The sequence below is a fragment of the Oncorhynchus mykiss genome, chromosome 18 (assembly GCF_057628025.1).
Source record: "Oncorhynchus mykiss isolate SJ-2025 chromosome 18, ASM5762802v1, whole genome shotgun sequence".
Classification (NCBI taxonomy): Eukaryota; Metazoa; Chordata; class Actinopteri; order Salmoniformes; family Salmonidae; genus Oncorhynchus; species Oncorhynchus mykiss.
In genome coordinates, this window is record NC_143039.1 from 35,028,536 (window position 1) to 35,046,475 (window position 17,940).

Consider the following 17,940-nt stretch of genomic DNA (forward strand, 5'->3'; position numbering starts at 1 on the left):
ATCTTGCATGGAGCCCCAGGCCGAGGGAGATTGACAGTTATTTTGTGTTTCTTTCATTTGCGAATAATCGCACCAACTGTTGTCACCTTCTCACCAAGCTGCTTGGCGATGGTCTTGTAGCCCATTCCAGCCTTGTGTAGGTCTACAATCTTGTCCATGACATCCTTGGAGAGCTCTTTGGGCTTGGCCATGGTGGAGAGTTTGGAATCTGATTGATTGATGGCTTCTGTGGACAAGTGTCTTTTATACAGGTAACAAACCGAGATTAGGAGCACTCCCTTTAAGAGTGTGCTCCTAATCTAAGCTCGTTACCTGTATAAAAGACACCTGGGAGCCAGCAATCTTTCTGATTGAGAGGGGGTCAAATACTTATTCCCCTCAATAAAATGCAAATCAATTTATAACATTTTTGACATGCGTTTTTCTGGATTTTTTTGTTGTTATTCTGTCTCTCACTGTTCAAATAAACCCACCATTAAAATTATAGACTGATCATTTCTTTGTCAGTGGGCAAATGTACAAAATCAGCAGGGGATCAAATACTTCTAACCCTGCGCCTCCCTCTCTCTCTCACTCACTCACTCACTCACTCACTCACTCACTCACTCACTCACTCACTCACTCACTCACTCACTCACTCCACAGTCCAGTCCTGTCAGAGTAGGGAGCTGAGGCCAAATGTCTGGTTGCTGTCTGCCCAGCCAGCAGAGCTCCTCTCTCTCCTGAACCACGACCATTGATCCTTCAATTATTGGATCCTCTGCTCGTTTTTCCTTGAAATTGCTTAGCTATAGCACCGGTAAATTTGTCACCACTTTGGGCAGAAATCCATGTTGATTACAGGGCCTGCTGATGGGGGATGGGTCCCTGAGGTCAGGCTGTGCTGCAGGACTTACACAGACTCTTTCTTACTACCGTCTTCTCCAATAGCCAGCCCTAGCTTAATACATGAACCGGAATCAGGACACAAAAAGGTGGGGTGATTATGCCAAAGAGGGTGTGTAGTATGCTCAATTATAACTTTGATGTGATTCACTCTGGTCTCCAAATTCAACTATCTTTGGAGTGCTGTCACCCCCCCTGAATACACAGCCTGATGGACACCTCCAAATGAACCTCCTAGAATCACCGTGTCTCACAAGGCAAGTCCCCAGTCCACATTCTCTTTCTAAAGTTATTTCTGCTGACCAAAAATTTGCTACAGAACCCGAGGACATAATGAAACTATTACGAGCGTCCCTTCTCACATCCTGGCATTAACTAAACTGTCATCTAACTAAATGCTTTTTTATGTTTGCAGTGGATTATTAACTGTTGCTGTAATGTAGGCATAATTTATGCATTAGATATTTGACAACTGTGAAGAATAAACCCATTTATTCTGTTGCACGCTCCCCAGTGAACTATCCCTTTCAATGATAGAATTGACTCGTTTTAAACCCTAGAACTCATTTAATCATCATGCCTTTTCTTCTTTTACCTAATTACTCAATGTGATGTTTTACCGATTATACAGCAGTAGAATTAAGTTTAATGCTATTTCCTGTTGCATAACAGACTTCCGTTGCATTCTCGTGGTCATATGCAAATTCACAAGTTGCCAAGTCCGCCTTTTTCGCACGACAAAAATGCTCACAACCTATTCACTTTTCCGAGTCTGAAAAACGTCCGGAGAAATACGCTCATAAAAGCATTTTGTTTTGAACAGACAAAATGTGTCTGTGTCACAGAAGTACAAATATACTCTATCAGCAAATCCAAGTACCCGTTGATGCATTATTAGGTAAAGCTTACACAAATAAAACACTCATGATTGCCCACGCTCATTCATTCAGTGCTCATTTACTTATATTTAGGTGCGTTAGGTGCAGTATAAAGGGCAGTTAACTCAGGAAGATAATTTCTTCTCGTTTTTTTGATGCATTGCTTGAATCAACTGGAAGTGAACTCTGCCTCTTGTAACACTGACTCCACAGTGTGAATGTAAATCCCTGAACTACCACATCTTTGAAGCTGATGTCTGAGGAACAAGACGGGACTAATGTAGAACAGAGTGAATGTCTCCTCTCCTCCCCTCTCGAGTTTTATGTTTTAATGTTCACAAATACAGTGAAATGCCTTTCTTGCTAGCTCTAAACCCACTAATGTAATAATCAATAAACTAAAAATAACATAAGAAAAAATAAAAAATAAAACAAGAAGAACACGAGAAGTAAGTAAGCAATATACAGGGTCAGTTCCAATACTATATTTACAATGTGCAGGTATACTGGAGTGATAGAGGTAGATATTTATAGGGTAAGGTGACTAGGCATCAGGATATATGATAAACAGAGTAGCAGCAGCGTACATGATGATTGTATGTGAGTGTGTGTGCATGTGTGTAGAGTCAGTATGAATGTGTGTGCATGTTGTGCTTGTGAGAAAATCAAGTGTGTGTGTGTGTGTGTGTGTGTGTGTGTGTGTGTGTGTGTGTGTGTGTGTGTGTGTGTGTGTGTGTGTGTGTGTGTGTGTGTTGGAGTGTCAGTGTGTATGAGTGTGTAGAATCCTGTGAGTGTGCATAGAGACTCAGCTCAGAGACTCAACTCAGATAGTCTGTATGGCCATTTTGTTAGCAAATTTGCAGTCTTATGGCTTGGAGATAGAAGCTGTTCAGGTGCCTGTTGGTGTCAGAGTTGTTGCGCCGGTACCGCTGCCATGCGGAAACGGAGAGAACAGTCTATGGCTTGGGTGACTGGAGTCTTTAATGATTTTCAGGGCCTACCTTTCAGACCACCTGATATAGAGGTCCTGGATGGCAGGGAGCTCGGTCCCAGTGATTTACTGGACTGTCCTCACCATCCTCTGTTGCGGCATGCGATCCAGGGTGGTGCTGTTGCCATACTAAGCAGTGATGCAGCCAGTCCAGATGTTCTCAATGGTGCAGCTTTTCAAGCACTTGAAGGCCCATGTCAAACTTTTTCAACCTCCTGAGGGGGAAGAGGTGCTGTCGTGCCTTCTTCACGACTGTGCACGCGTGTGTGGACCATTTTAAGTCCTTAGTGATATGGACACCGAGGAACTTGAAGTTCTCTACCCACTCCACTGCAGCCGCATCGATGTGTAGGGTTGACCAGAGATGAACTGTTTCTCCTAGTTTGTATGAGAAATATTACTGTGAAGAAAATGACAGATTGTCTGCATAATTAAATAACATTCAGCTAAGACATCCATTCAAATCCCCAGGGGTCTCTTCACAGTCCCCAATTCCAAAACAAATTAGCAACAACGCACAGTTTTATACAGAGCCATGATCACATGGAACTCCCTTCCATCTCCAATAACTCAAGCAAACAGCAAAATTACCATAAAAACACAGATTAAAAACACCTCATGGAATGGCGGGACTGCGAGGGGATACAAACACACAGACATACAGACGTACTCTAACGCACACATTATTTTGTTGTTGTATTGTTTGTCAAATGTTTTGTTGTTGTATTGTTTGTATTATTGTTGAATTTTAAATGTGTGTGAATTTCTTTGTCTAGCAGTGTATCAGTTTTGTTACTTGTCGTGTTTTGTGTTTATTGTGGACCCCAGGAAGTAGATGCTGCTTCTGCAAAAGCTAACAGGGGGGATCCAAATAAAGGAACAAACACACTTCATTCTATCATATCCACGTGACAGAGAGGACTTCCTTTAACTCAGGACCAGACTGAAGACAAAACGATCATATCAAAGACCGACAGCAAATATCTCTCAGATTAAATATACCGCTGAATTGGGAGAGCATGGAAATGAAGAAATAAATTGGTGAACTAAAGTTAGGGTGAACTAAGGTTAGGGTGAACTTAAGTCACAGTGAACTATTCTTTGAAATTAATTAGAGTTGAATAGTCAAGGAATATAGCAACAAACAAACAATATTTACTCTACAAAGAAATTGTGTATACAATTCTAATGCTTTTGTATCCATTTTAATACCAGCTGAATCCCACGCGTTGTGCACAGTTCACTCTTTGCATCGTGTGTTGAGTGTTAACCAAGTGAATATGACAGACAATCTCAGAATGATTAACTCCCCAAACTGCCATTCACTGCCAGGCCCTAACAAAGACTCTGTATATAAGATGGAGAGTTCTAATTCTCAAGATACACTGCAGCTGTGGACAAGCAATCATAACATGGAAAGGGAAGAGAGACAGAAAGGAGAGAATGGAGAACCACAAATCACAGCAGGCTTTTTTTTCTTCTCTAACCGCTGGTTGTGTGAAATCTGCCCGCTACCCACATGCTCACTTGGTTCGACAGACATAGCCCCCCCACCCCCAAAACCCCTCAGGGGCAGATAGGTCCACCCTGCCCCCCACACACTCCCCCAACACTGTGTTCAGCCACAACCACAAGTGACAAAGCTGACACGGAGAGGGCGGTCTCATTGTCTCACCTCTGTCTCACACATGGGACTGGGGAGATCTCAGACGGTTCTCCCTCCCACCTAACACCCTCCCTCACCGCCGTTACTCTCTCTGTCTCACACAGAGGGTCAGACTATCATAGGGGGGTTATCCCATTTACAGACTAATCAATCCCACATTCCAAACCACACTGACAATCTCACACACACACTGCCTTTTAAGCAGGCTTTACCACACAGCTCAATGCATTGCATTTATCCTCATATAAACAATCTCCACATTAACACTGGTGTAAATAAAAATCCAGATTTACACTTTTAATGGGAGGTACACCAACACCATGCAATTCACCCAGTGGCTTTCCAACTCCAGCCTCCACCCCCACTAACCCCAAAATACAACTAACCCCATAGAAATAGAAAACAACCAAAGCTGAAGAAACACACACAGAGACTACTCACCCAATCAACCTGTGCTACTGCAGCTCTCTTCTCCTCCTCACTCGCTCTCTCCTTCCCTCGGCTTCCCCACTACCGCGGACACAAAACATCTAGAGGAGCGCTTTGGTTTTCATTTGTTTTTGTGTTTTTTTCTTCTCTTTGGGCTTCTTACTCCCCACTCTTTTGTCCTGGCCGGTGAAAAAAAGTGCACACAAAGACTTCTTCTTCCTCACAAGCCCTGGTCCCCTCTAGCATCTAGACACTAGGACAACATCAAAGCAACTCGGGGGGAACACTTCAGGGGCCTATTGTCTCTGCGTGGGTCTGTTTTTCTTGCAGCTCCCCCCTCATGACTCGCCGCCACTTGGTACAGTCCGGGTATTCACGCCAAGTAGCTTTCACACATGGTGGAGGGGAAGCTTGTCTCAAGCAATTGCTGACAAGCTGCAAACAAGACAGCCCCCCCCCCACACACACACACGCTCACAGACATCTACCCTTACAAACACCCCTTTCTCCCTCTGTCTCCGTCCTCTCTGCCACTCGCTCTTTATCCCCCACTATTCAGGTCGCCCCTCCTCTCCCTCTCTCTCGTTCGGCGTGTAAGCCTTCCAGTCTCTGACCTGCTCACACACACACACACAGCAGAGGACTGCACAGGCACCATACTGCTCCCGCTTTCACAGGTGAAAAATCACATCGAGAGGGGCGGGTAGGATAAAACATTGAAGATTCAGACTGAGGGAGAATAGGAGAGGCACCTACATAGAAAGAGGGCAAGGGAGCGTGAGGGAAATAGAGAAAGGTGGGGGGTTGGGTAGGACAGGATCTGTCCTCATGCCTGGCCTCAGAGGTTGGAGATCACAGCGTGAAAGAGGGGGGCAGGGGGCCATAGTGGAGACGAGAGCAGGAGAAAGGTGTTGGTTTTGGAACAATGAACCATGAGCACCAAATGTAGGAGGTAAAAGTAAAAGTCAGCTTCAACCCATATGAATTGACCCATAAAGTGAGTGTGTGGGTCTGTGGGATTTTGGTGTTTTGATTTTGATGCTTGACAGACATAGATGGCAGTCAGACAGGTTAACAAATCAATCCTGAGGCACTTTGTGTTTATCACTAAAACCCCATTATTTTGTGGTTATATGTTTAGTGATTTTGACAACCTGCACAATGGTATCTTTATCATACAGGTATGTAGTCTGTTAACCCACAGCTTTCAAATCACCTCACCAGCCTTGACTATGTTGCACATGCATCCTCATAGTCATAGCACATGCAGCCAGCATAGTATCTGGCAGAACAACAGATTTGTACTTTGTCAGCTCGGGGATTTGATCTTCCAACCTTACGGTTGCTAGTCCAATGCTCTAACCACAAGGGTACCTGACACCCCATGTGGGAATGAGGTAGTTGGGTGTGCTATTTACAGATTGGATGTGCACAGGTACAGTGATCGGTAAGCTGCTCTGACAGCTGATGCTTAAAGTTAGAGAGGGAGATATAAGACTCCTGCTCAGTGATTTTTGCATTCATTCCAGTCATTGGCAGCAGAGAACTAGAAGGAAAGGCGGCCAAAGGAAGTGTTGGCTTTGGGGATGACCAGTGAAATATACCTGCTGGAGCACGTGTTACAGGTGGGTGTTGCTATGGTGACCAGTGAGCTGAGATAAAGCGGGGCTTTACCTAGCAAAGACTTATAGATGACCTGGAGCCAGTGGGTTTAAAACTAATATGTAGTGAGGGCCAGCAAACGAGAGCATAAAGGTCGCAATGGTGGGTAGTATATGGGGCTTTGGTGACAAAACAGGTGGCACTGTGATAGACTGCAACCAGTTTGCTGAGTAGAGTGTTGGAGGCTAATTTGTAAATGACATCGCAGAAGTCATGGATCGGTAGGATGGTCAGTTTTACGAAGGTATGTTTGGCAGCATGAGTGAAGGAGGCATTGTTGCGAAATAAGAAGCTAATTCTAGATTTCATTTTGGATTGCAGATGCTTAATGTCAGTCTGGAAGGAGAGTTTACAGTCTAACCAGACACTTAGGTATTTGTAGTTGCGGGCAGCGATCGGTTGAAGACCATGCACTCGGTTTTACTAGCATTTTAAAGCAGTTGGAGGCCACGGAAGGAGTGTTGTATGGCGTTGAAGCTCGTTTGGAGGTTTGTTAGCACAGTGTCCAAAGAAGGGCCAGATGTATACAGAATGGTGTCGTCTGCGCAGAGGTGGATCATAGAATCACCAGCAGCAAGAGCGACATCATTGATATATACAGACAAAAGAGTCGGCCCGAGAATTGAACCTTGTGGCACCCCCATTGAGACTGCCAGAGGGCCGGACAACAGGCCCTTCGATTTGACACACTGAACTCTATCTGAGAAATCGTTGGTGAACCAGGCAAGGCAGTCAATTGAGAAGCCAAGGCTATTGAGTCTGCCAATAAGAATGCTGTGATTGACAGTGTCGAAAGCCTTGGCCAAGTCGATGAAGGCGGCTGCAAAGTACTGTCTTTTAATGATGGCGGTTATGATATCATTTAGGACCTTGAGTGTGGCTGAGGTGTACCCATGACCAGCTCGGAAACCAGATTGCATAGTGGAGAAGGTAAAGTGGGATTGGAAATATTCGGTGATCTGTTTGTTCACTTGGCTTTCGAAGATTTTAGAAAGGCAGGGCAGGATGGATAAAGGTCTATAACAGTTTGGGTCTAGAGTGTCTCCCCTTTGAAGAGGGGGATGACCACGGCAGCTTTCCAATCTTTGGGGATCTCAGACGATATGAAAGAGCGGTTGAACAGGCTAGTAATAGGGGTTGCAACAATTGAGGTGGATAATTTTAGAAAGAGAGGGTCCAGATTGTCTAGCCCAGCTGATTTGTAGGGATCCAGATATTGCAGCTCTTTCAGAACATCAGCAGTCTGGATTTGGGAGAAGGAGAAGCAGGGGGGCTTGGGCAAGTTGCTGCAGGGGGTGCTGAGCTGTTGGCCGGGGTAGGAGTAGCCAGGTGGAATGTATGGCCAGCCGTAGAAAGATGCTTATTGAAATGATTGAGTATTGTGGATTTATCGGTGTTGACAGTGTTTCCTAGCCTCAGTGCAGTGGGCAGCTGGGAGGAGGTGCTCTTATTCTCCATGGACTTTACAGCGTCCCAAACACGATGCACATTTCTGTTTGAAAAAGCTGGCCTTAGCTTTCCTAACAGACTGAGTATATTGGTTCCTGACTTCCCTGAAAAGTTGCATATCGCGGGGGCTATTCAATGCTAATGCAGAATGCCACAGGATGTTTTTGTGCTGGTCAGTCAAGTCTGGGGTGAACCAAGGGCTATATCTTTTCTTAGTTCAATTTTTTTTTGAACGGGGCATGCTTATTTAAGATGGTGAGGAAAGCACTTTTAAAGAGCAACGAGGCATCCTCTACTTGTTATGGTGAGTGAATGAGGACCCAAAAGCGAACTAACTTAAACAGAGCTTCTTTAATAACCAAACATAGGTAGGCTCAGATAGACCGGCAGATTCCGACAGGACAGGACAAGGTTACAGCAAACATGACGATAGTCTGGCTCAGGCATGAAACACAACAAACAAGAATCCGACAAGGACAGGAACAGAAACAGAGAGAGATATAGGGACCTAATCAGAGGGAAAAAGGGAACAGGTGGGAAACGGGGTGAATGGGTAGTTAGAGGAGACAAGGAACAGCTGGGGGAAAGCGGGGGAGAAAAGGTAACCTAACAACGACCAGCAGAGGGAGACAGGGTGAAGGGAAAGGACAGAGACAAGACACAACATGACAGTACATGACAGTACCCCCCCACTCACCGAGCGCCTCCTGGCGCACTCGAGGAGGAAACCTGGCGGCAACGGAGGAAATCCTCGATCAGCGCACGGTCCAGCACGTCCCGAGAGGGAACCCAACTCCTCTCCTCAGGACCGTACCCCTCCCAATCTACGAGGTACTGGTGACCACGGCCCCGAGGACGCATGTCCAAAATTCTACGGACCCTGTAGATGGGTGCGCCCTCGACAAGGATGGGGGGGGGGGGGGGAAGACGAGCGGGGGCGCGAAGGACGGGCTTGATGCAGGAGACATGGAAGACCGGGTGGACGCGACGAAGGTATCGCGGAAGAAGAAGTCGAACTGCGACAGGATTAATGACCCGAGAAATACGGAACGGACCAATGAACCGCGGGGTCAACTTGCGAGAAGCCGTCTTAAGGGGAAGGTTCTGAGTGGAGAGCCAAACTCTCTGACCGCGACAATATCTAGGACTCTTAGTTCTACGCTTATTAGCAGCCCTCACAGTCTGCGTCCTATAACGGCAAAGTGCAGACCTGACCCTCTTCCAGGTGCGCTCGCAACGTTGGACAAAAGCCTGAGCGGAGGGGACGCTGGACTCGGCGAACTGAGATGAGAACAGCGGAGGCTGGTACCCGAGGCTACTCTGAAAAGGAGATAGCCCGGTCGCAGACGAAGGAAGCGAGTTGTGGGCGTATTCTGCCCAGGGGAGCTGTTCTGACCAAGACGCAGGGTTACGAAAAGAAAGACTGCGTAAGATGCGACCAATAGTCTGATTGGCCCGTTCTGCTTGACCGTTAGACTGGGGGTGAAAGCCGGAAGAGAGACTGACGGAAGCCCCAATCAAACGACAAAACTCCCTCCAAAATTGAGACGTGAATTGCGGACCTCTGTCCGAAACGACGTCTGACGGAAGGCCATGAATTCTGAAAACATTCTCGATGATGATTTGTGCCGTCTCTTTAGCAGAAGGAAGCTTAGCAAGGGGAATGAAATGAGCCGCCTTAGAGAACCTATCGACAACCGTAAGAATAACAGTCTTCCCCGCTGACGAAGGCAGTCCGGTGACAAAATCTAAGGCGATGTGAGACCACGGTCGAGAGGGAATAGGAAGCGGCCTGAGACGGCCGGCAGGAGGAGAGTTACCGGACTTAGTCTGCGCGCAGACCGAACAAGCAGCCACGAAACGACGCGTGTCATGCTCCCGGGTGGGCCACCAAAAACGCTGGCGAATGGAAGCAAGCGTACCCCGAACGCCAGGGTGGCCGGCTAACTTGGCAGAGTGAGCCCACTGAAGAACGGCCAGACGAGTAGGAACGGGAACGAAAAGAAGGTTCCTAGGACAAGCGCGCGGCGACGGAGTGTGAGTGAGCGCTTGTTTTACCTGCCTCTCAATTCCCCAGACAGTCAACCCGACAACACGCCCCTCAGGGAGAATCCCCTCGGGGTCAGTGGAGGCTACTGAAGAACTGAAGAGACGAGACAAAGCATCAGGCTTGGTGTTCTTAGAGCCCGGACGATAAGAAATCACGAACTCGAAACGAGCGAAAAACAGCGCCCAACGCGCCTGACGCGCATTAAGTCGTTTGGCAGAACGGATGTACTCAAGGTTCCTATGGTCAGTCCAAACGACAAAAGGAACGGTCGCCCCCTCCAACCACTGTCGCCATTCGCCTAGGGCTAACCGGATGGCGAGCAGTTCGCGGTTACCCACATCATAGTTACGTTCCGACGGCGACAGGCGATGAGAAAAATACGCGCATGGGTGGACCTTGTCGTCAGAGAGGGAGCGCTGAGAAAGAATGGCTCCCACGCCCACCTCTGACGCGTCAACCTCGACAACGAACTGTCTAGAGACGTCAGGTGTAACAAGGATAGGAGCGGATGTAAAACGATTCTTGAGGAGATCAAAAGCTCCCTGGGCGGAAACGGACCACTTAAAGCACGTCTTGACAGAAGTAAGGGCTGTGAGAGGAGCTGCCACCTGACCGAAATTACGGATGAAACGACGATAGAAGTTCGCGAAGCCGAGAAAGCGCTGCAGCTCGACGCGTGACTTAGGGACGGGCCAATCAATGACAGCTTGGACCTTAGCGGGATCCATCTTAATGCCTTCAGCGGAAATAACAGAACCGAGAAATGTGACGGAGGAGGCATGAAAAGTGCACTTCTCAGCCTTCACAAAAAGACAATTCTCTAAAAGGCGCTGGAGGACACGTCGAACGTGCTGAACATGAATCTGGAGTGACGGTGAAAAAATCAGGATATCGTCAAGGTAAACGAAAACAAAGATGTTCAGCATGTCTCTCAGGACATCATTGACTAATGCCTGAAAGACAGCTGGAGCGTTAGCGAGGCCGAAAGGAAGAACCCGGTATTCAAAGTGCCCTAACGGAGTGTTAAACGCCGTCTTCCACTCGTCCCCCTCCCTGATGCGCACGAGATGGTAAGCGTTACGAAGGTCCAACTTAGTAAAAAACCTGGCTCCCTGCAGGATCTCGAAGGCTGAAGACATAAGAGGAAGCGGATAACGATTCTTCACTGTTATGTCATTCAGCCCTCGATAATCTATGCAGGGGCGCAGAGACCCGTCCTTCTTCTTGACAAAAAAAAACCCCGCTCCGGCGGGAGAGGAGGAGGGGACTATGGTACCGGCGTCAAGAGCTACAGACAAATAATCTTCGAGAGCCTTACGTTCGGGAGCCGACAGAGAGTATAGTCTACCCCGGGGGGGGGGGTGGTTCCCGGAAGGAGATCAATACTACAATCATACGACCGGTGTGGAGGAAGAGAGGTGGCCCTGGACCGACTGAACACCGTGCGCAGATCGTGATATTCCTCCGGCACCCCTGTCAAATCACCAGGCTCCTCCTGTGAAGAAGAGACAGAGGAAACAGGAGGGATAGCAGACATTAAACATTTCACATGACAAGAGACGTTCCAGGAGAGGATAGAATTACTAGACCAATTAATGGAAGGATTATGACAAACTAGCCAGGGATGGCCCAAAACAACAGGTGTAAAAGGTGAACGAAAAATTAAAAAAGAAATGGTTTCACTATGATTACCAGAAACAGTGAGGGTTAAAGGTAGCGTCTCACGCTGAATCCTGGGGAGAGGACTACCATCCAGGGCGAACAAGGCCGTGGGCTCCTTTAACTGTCTGAGAGGAATGTCATGTTCCCGAGCCCAGGTCTCGTCCATAAAACAGCCCTCCGCCCCAGAGTCTATTAAGGCACTGCAGGAAGCTGACGAACCGGTCCAGCGTAGATGGACCGACAAGGTAGTGCAGGATCTTGAAGGAGAGACAGGAGTAGTAGCGCTCACCAGTAGCCCTCCGCTTACTGACGAGCTCTGGCCTTTTACTGGACATGAAGTGACAAAATGACCAGCGGAACCGCAATAGAGACAGAGGCGGTTGGTGATTCTCCGTTCCCTCTCCTTAGTCGAGATGCGGATACCTCCCAGCTGCATGGGCTCAGCACCCGAGCCGGCAGAGGAAGATGGTAGTGATGCGGAGAGGGAGGCGACGGAGAGCGCGAGCTCCTTTCCACGAGCTCGGTGACGAAGATCAACCCGTCGCTCAATGCGAATAGCGAGTTCAATCAAGGAATCCACGCTGGAAGGAACCTCCCGGGAGAGAATCTCATCCTTTACCACTGCGCGGAAACCCTCCAGAAGACGAGCGAGCAAGGTCGGCTCGTTCCAGCCACTGGAGACAGCAAGAGTGCGAAACTCAATAGAGTAGTCTGTTATGGATCGATTGCCTTGACATAGGGAAGACAGGGCCCTGGAAGCCTCCTCCCCAAAAACAGATCGATCAAAAACCCGTATCATCTCCTCCTTAAAGTCTTGATACTGGTTAGTACACTCAGCCCTTGCCTCCCAGATTGCCGTGCCCCACTCACGAGCCCGTCCAATAAGGAGAGATATGACGTAGGCGACACGAGCAGTGCTCCTGGAGTAAGTGTTGGGCTGGAGAGAAAACACAATATCACACTGGGTGAGGAACGAGCGGCATTCAGTGGGCTCCCCAGAGTAACACGGCGGGTTATTGATTCTGGGCTCCGGAGATTCGAAAGCCCTGGAAGTGGCCGGTGGATCGAGGCGGAGATGGTGAACCTGTTCTGTGAGGTTGGAGACTTGGGTGGCCAGGGTCTCAACGGCATGTCGAGCAGCAGACACTTCCTGCTCGTGTCTGCCTAGCATCGCTCCCTGGATCCCGACGGCTGAGTGGAGAGGATCCGAAGTCGCTGGGTCCATTCTTGGTCGGATTCTTCTGTTAAGGTGAGTGAATGAGGACCCAAAAGCGAACTAACTTAAACAGAGCTTCTTTAATAACCAAACATAGGTAGGCTCAGATAGACCGGCAGATTCCGACAGGACAGGACAAGGTTACAGCAAACATGACGATAGTCTGGCTCAGGCATGAAACACAACAAACAAGAATCCGACAAGGACAGGAACAGAAACAGAGAGAGATATAGGGACCTAATCAGAGGGAAAAAGGGAACAGGTGGGAAACGGGGTGAATGGGTAGTTAGAGGAGACAAGGAACAGCTGGGGGAAAGCGGGGGAGAAAAGGTAACCTAACAACGACCAGCAGAGGGAGACAGGGTGAAGGGAAAGGACAGAGACAAGACACAACATGACAGTACATGACACTACTGACAGGTTGAGGTCAATATCCTTCCAGGATACCCGAGCCAGGTCGATTAGAAAGGCCTGCACACTGAAGTGTTGTTGGTTGTTTGACCGTGGACCCATTATGCACGTAGGCAATGAAGCAGATATCGCTGAGATCCTGGTTGAAGAAAGCAGAGGTGTATCAAATAGGGTGCCCATGGTTATGGATTTAGGGTTGTACCTGGTAGGTTCCTTGATAATTTGTGTGAGATTGAGGGCATCTAGTTTAGATTGTAGGATTAAAGCATGTCCCAGTTTAAGTCACCTAACAGTACGAACTCCGAAGATAGATGGGGGGCAATCAATTCACATATGGTGTCCAAGGAACAGCTGGGGGCTGAAGGGGCTCTATAACAAGCGGCAACGGTGAGAGACTTGTTTCTGGAAAGGTGGATTTTTAAAAGTAGAAGCTCAAATTGTTTGGGCACAGACCTGGGAATGATTTTTATTTTATTTTTTTACCTTTACTTAAGTTGGAAAGTCAGTTAAGAACAAATTCTGGTTGACAATGACGGCCAAGGAACAGTGGATTAACTGCTGACAGAACTCTGCAGGCTATCTCTGCAGTAGATTGCAACTCCGCCCCTTTTGGCAGTTCTATCTTGTCGGAAAATGTTATAGTTAGGGATGGAAATTTCAGGCCTTCCTAAGCCAGGATTCAGACACGGCTAGGTCATCCGGGTTGGCGGAGTGTGCTAAAGCAGTGAATAAAACAAACTTAGGGAGGAGGCTTCTAATGTTAACATGCATGAGACCAAGGCTTTTACGGTTACAGAAGTCAACAAATGAGAGCGCCTGGGAAATGAGAGTGGTGCAGGGTGCTGCAGGGCCTGTGTTAACCTCTACATCACCAGAGGAACAGAGGAGGAATAGGGTAAGGGTATGGCTAATCTATAGCCATGAAATGCTTTGAAAGGCTGGTCATGGCTCACGTCAACACCATCATCCCAGACACCCTGGACCGCACCAACAGACGCAATCTCTATTGCACTCCACACTGCCCTGATCCACATGGACAAAAGGAATATCTATGTAAGAATGCTGTTCATTTACTACAGCTCAGAATTCAACACCATAGTCCCCTCCAAGCTCATCACCAAGCTCAGAACCCTGGGACTAAACACCTCCCTCTGCAACTGGATCCTGGACTTCCTGACGGGCCGTCCCCAGGTGGTAAGGTTAGGTAACAACAAATCCACCACGCTGACCATCAACATGGGGGGTTAGGATTGGCTTGACTAGCTGCATCACCGCTTGGTACGGCAAGGGCAAGGCACCCACAAGGCGCTACAGAGGGTGGTAAGGACCGCCCAGTACACCACTGGGGCCGAGCTCTCTGCCATCCAGGACCTCTACACCAGGCGGTGTCGAAGGAAGGCCCAAAAAATTGTCTCCTGAACAGCTAATCAAATGGCTACTGGGACTATTTGCATTGTCCCCTCCACCCCCATGCTTACGCTGCTGCTACTCTCTGTTTATTATCCATGCACAGTCCCTTTTCCTCTACCTACATGTACATATTACCTCAATTACCTCGACTAACAAGCAGCATCAGTGCACCAAGTCTGGAACCAACGGGACCCTAAACAGCTTCTACCCCCAAGCCATGACTGCTAAACAAGACTGTTAAATAGAAGATCAAATGGCTACCTGGACAACCTGTATTGATTTGTTTTTGCACTAACACTCTTGCACTGACTCTATGCACACACACTGGACCCTTCCCATACACTCACACATACTTACACTGACACCACAACACACACACACACACACACATACAGTAACATGTGCACACATGCATAATGACGCCACACATACATTCACACACAGACACTCACACACACACTTTCACACTCACCACTTACGCTGCTGCTACTGTCTATTATCACGTTTTTTTGCCTAGTCACTTTACCCCTACCTGTATGTACATAGCTATCTCAATTACCTCGTACCCCTGCACATCGACTCGGTACTCTTCATTGCTATTCGTTATTCACTGTGTATTAATTCCTCATGTCACTATTTCATCACTCTTTTCTGAAGGAGGGTTTTGACTTAAAACCTCAACATCAGAAGAGGAATGGGAAACTGTATGCTGTCACTAACATACCTACATCTATGAACAAATAACAGTAAATGGTATTGACAATGTCTGAGTGATGTATTTGGTACTAGATATCTCCAATACAGAATCTGAATGAGTAGGAAAGGGTTAAATATACCAGCAACTGACCCAAAATGGGGAGGGAGGTGGGGGCGGGGCAAAGGGACAGTATTCCATTGAGAATTGGTGGTATTGCAATGCCTGAGATTGGGTTGAACCAATGTGAGCTGTATCGTGGGGGTGCTCCTCCCTCAAGCCTCTGTGCTGCTTCTTCCTCTCCTCATTCCTGTAACTGAGAACTGCACAAAAACCTACAATTATAATGTGTATGTTGAGGTATGGTTTTAACAAATCACTAACTCTTTTTATAACACCTGTGTGAATGCTGGGGAAATATTGTGTCCCTCTATGAAGGAGGGGGGAGGGGGAGGCTCAATAAAGAAAATGGTAGAAGATCACTGTCACATTGAATGTTTGTTATTTTCAATAAACATGTACTGTATGTGACTCAATGTTTTGTGTAGATAAAAATATGTAATGGTGTGCAACTGTTAACTAGAACATTGCACAGTAGTGACCTGGTAATTGTATGCACGTAAGAAAATATAATGTGTATTCATTGCACATTAGTTTGAGGTGGGAGGAGTTTTTCACCTAGGATTACACATTAATGATCTGTACAGAGAAGTAGGAATACCCATTGGTTTCACTACTACTCCTGTGTTAATCATACCTGCTACTAGTAGGACTGTGATTTGTCTCATTGTATGTTTTTTCCCTTTGGTGAGGACTGAAAACTGATGTAACATGAGATTGCTCCGTCCATGACCAGTCAAACATATCCCTTAATAATCACAGTCAATGGCATCGTGCATATTTTTTTGAGGACACGAGACTAAATTCAATATATTTGAATGAATTATGTATAAAAAACTAAACAAAATATTGTTCTATTTTTGTTCTACCAATGATCAAAATTATAAGGCATGTGGTCTGAGATTAAACTGGTATGACGCAGTAGCGTAGTCAGAATTTCGTTGGTGGGTGGCCTGCAGATTTTTTTTGAGGGGCGGGAGACAACTAACTTCCTGCAATTCTACACATTTTGCCATGGGGCAAAGAAAATCATGTGCAGTTTTATAGGTAATCTCATGCTATTCCACACATTTTGCCATGAGCCTGAGAGAAAATGTTGCTGTTTTAAAGCTAATTTCCCAGAATTGTACACATTGTTCCATGGCGCAGAGAGGAAAACGTGCAGAGGAGATGGCAGAGATGGCTGCCATTGTACGGGCTCCTAACCAATTGTGCTATTGTGTGTGTTTTTTCGCATTATTTGTAACTTATTTTGTACATAATATTTCTGCCACCGTCTCTTATGACCGAAAAGAGCTTCCGGATATCAGCACAGTGATTACTCACCTCATACTGGACAAATTATTTTCTTTAACGAGTCGGATGCGAAGGACTTACTTCAGACACCCTACAAAGCCCAAATCCCCGTCATTCGCATGAAGAAGGGACAAAGATATCGGTGACGTAGGTAGGGTGCCTTGTAAGGATCCGACGGCGAGCGCCTCTACCGTCAGTCCTATTAGCCAACGTGCAATCATTGGATAATAAAATGGATGAGTTCCGATCAAGACTATGCTACCATGGGGACATTAAAAACAGTAATATCTTATGTTTCACAGAGTCGTGGCTGAATGACGACATGGATAACATACAGCTGGCTGGGTTTTCGGTGCATCGGCAAGACAGAACAGTTGCCTCCGGTAAGACAAGGGGTGGCAGTCTGTGTCTATTTGCAAATAACAGCTGGTGCACAAAATCGAATATTAAGGAAGTCTCAAGGTTTTGCTCGCCTGAAGTAGAGTATCTCATGATAAGCTGTAGACCACACTATTTACCAAGAGAGTTTTGATCTATATTTGCTGTAGCTGTCTATTTACTACCACAAACCGATGCTGGCACTAAGACCACACTCAACGAGCTGGATAAGGCCATAAGCAAACAAGACAATGCTCATCCAGAGGCGGCGCTCCTAGTGGCCGGGGACTTTAATGCAGGGAAACTTAAATCCTTTTTTACCTAATTTCTACACAGCATTTTACATGTGCAAACAGAGGGGGGAAAAAACTATAGACCACATTAACTGATTCTTGCTTACAAGCAAAAACTAAAGCAGGAACTACCAGGGACCCTTCTCAATACGGAAGTGGTCAGATGACGCAGATGCTAAGCTACAGGACTGTTTTGCTAGCACAGACTGGAATATGTCCCGGGATTCTTCCAATGGCATTGAGAAGTATATCATATCAGTCACCGGCTTCATCAATAAGTGCATCGTCATCACCACAGTGGCCGTCCGTACATACCCCAACCAGAAGCAATGGATTACAGGCAACATCCGCACTGAGCTAAAGGGCAGAACTGCCGCTTTCAAGCAGCGGGACTCTAATCCGGAAGCTTAAAAGAAATCCCACTAAGCCCTCAGATGAACCATCAAACAG

The 17,940-nt window shown here is 47.0% G+C and overlaps 1 protein-coding gene across 11 annotated transcripts in view; it reads right to left on the reverse strand.

Moving 5' to 3' along the window:
* Nucleotides 1–5,378, reverse strand: part of LOC110495938 (B-cell CLL/lymphoma 9 protein) — a 108,458-nt gene extending 103,080 nt beyond the window's left edge. For 3 of the 11 annotated variants that reach the window (XM_090208270.1, XM_090208266.1, XM_090208261.1), the window contains exon 1: nucleotides 4,862–5,090. The gene's annotated coding sequence lies outside the window, so the exon portion shown is untranslated. Of the gene's footprint in view, nucleotides 1–4,861 lie in introns of all 11 variants that reach the window. The other 8 variants (XM_090208265.1, XM_090208260.1, XM_090208268.1 and 5 more) reach the window with 6 other exon arrangements.
* Nucleotides 5,379–17,940: the final 12,562 nt, after the last annotated feature.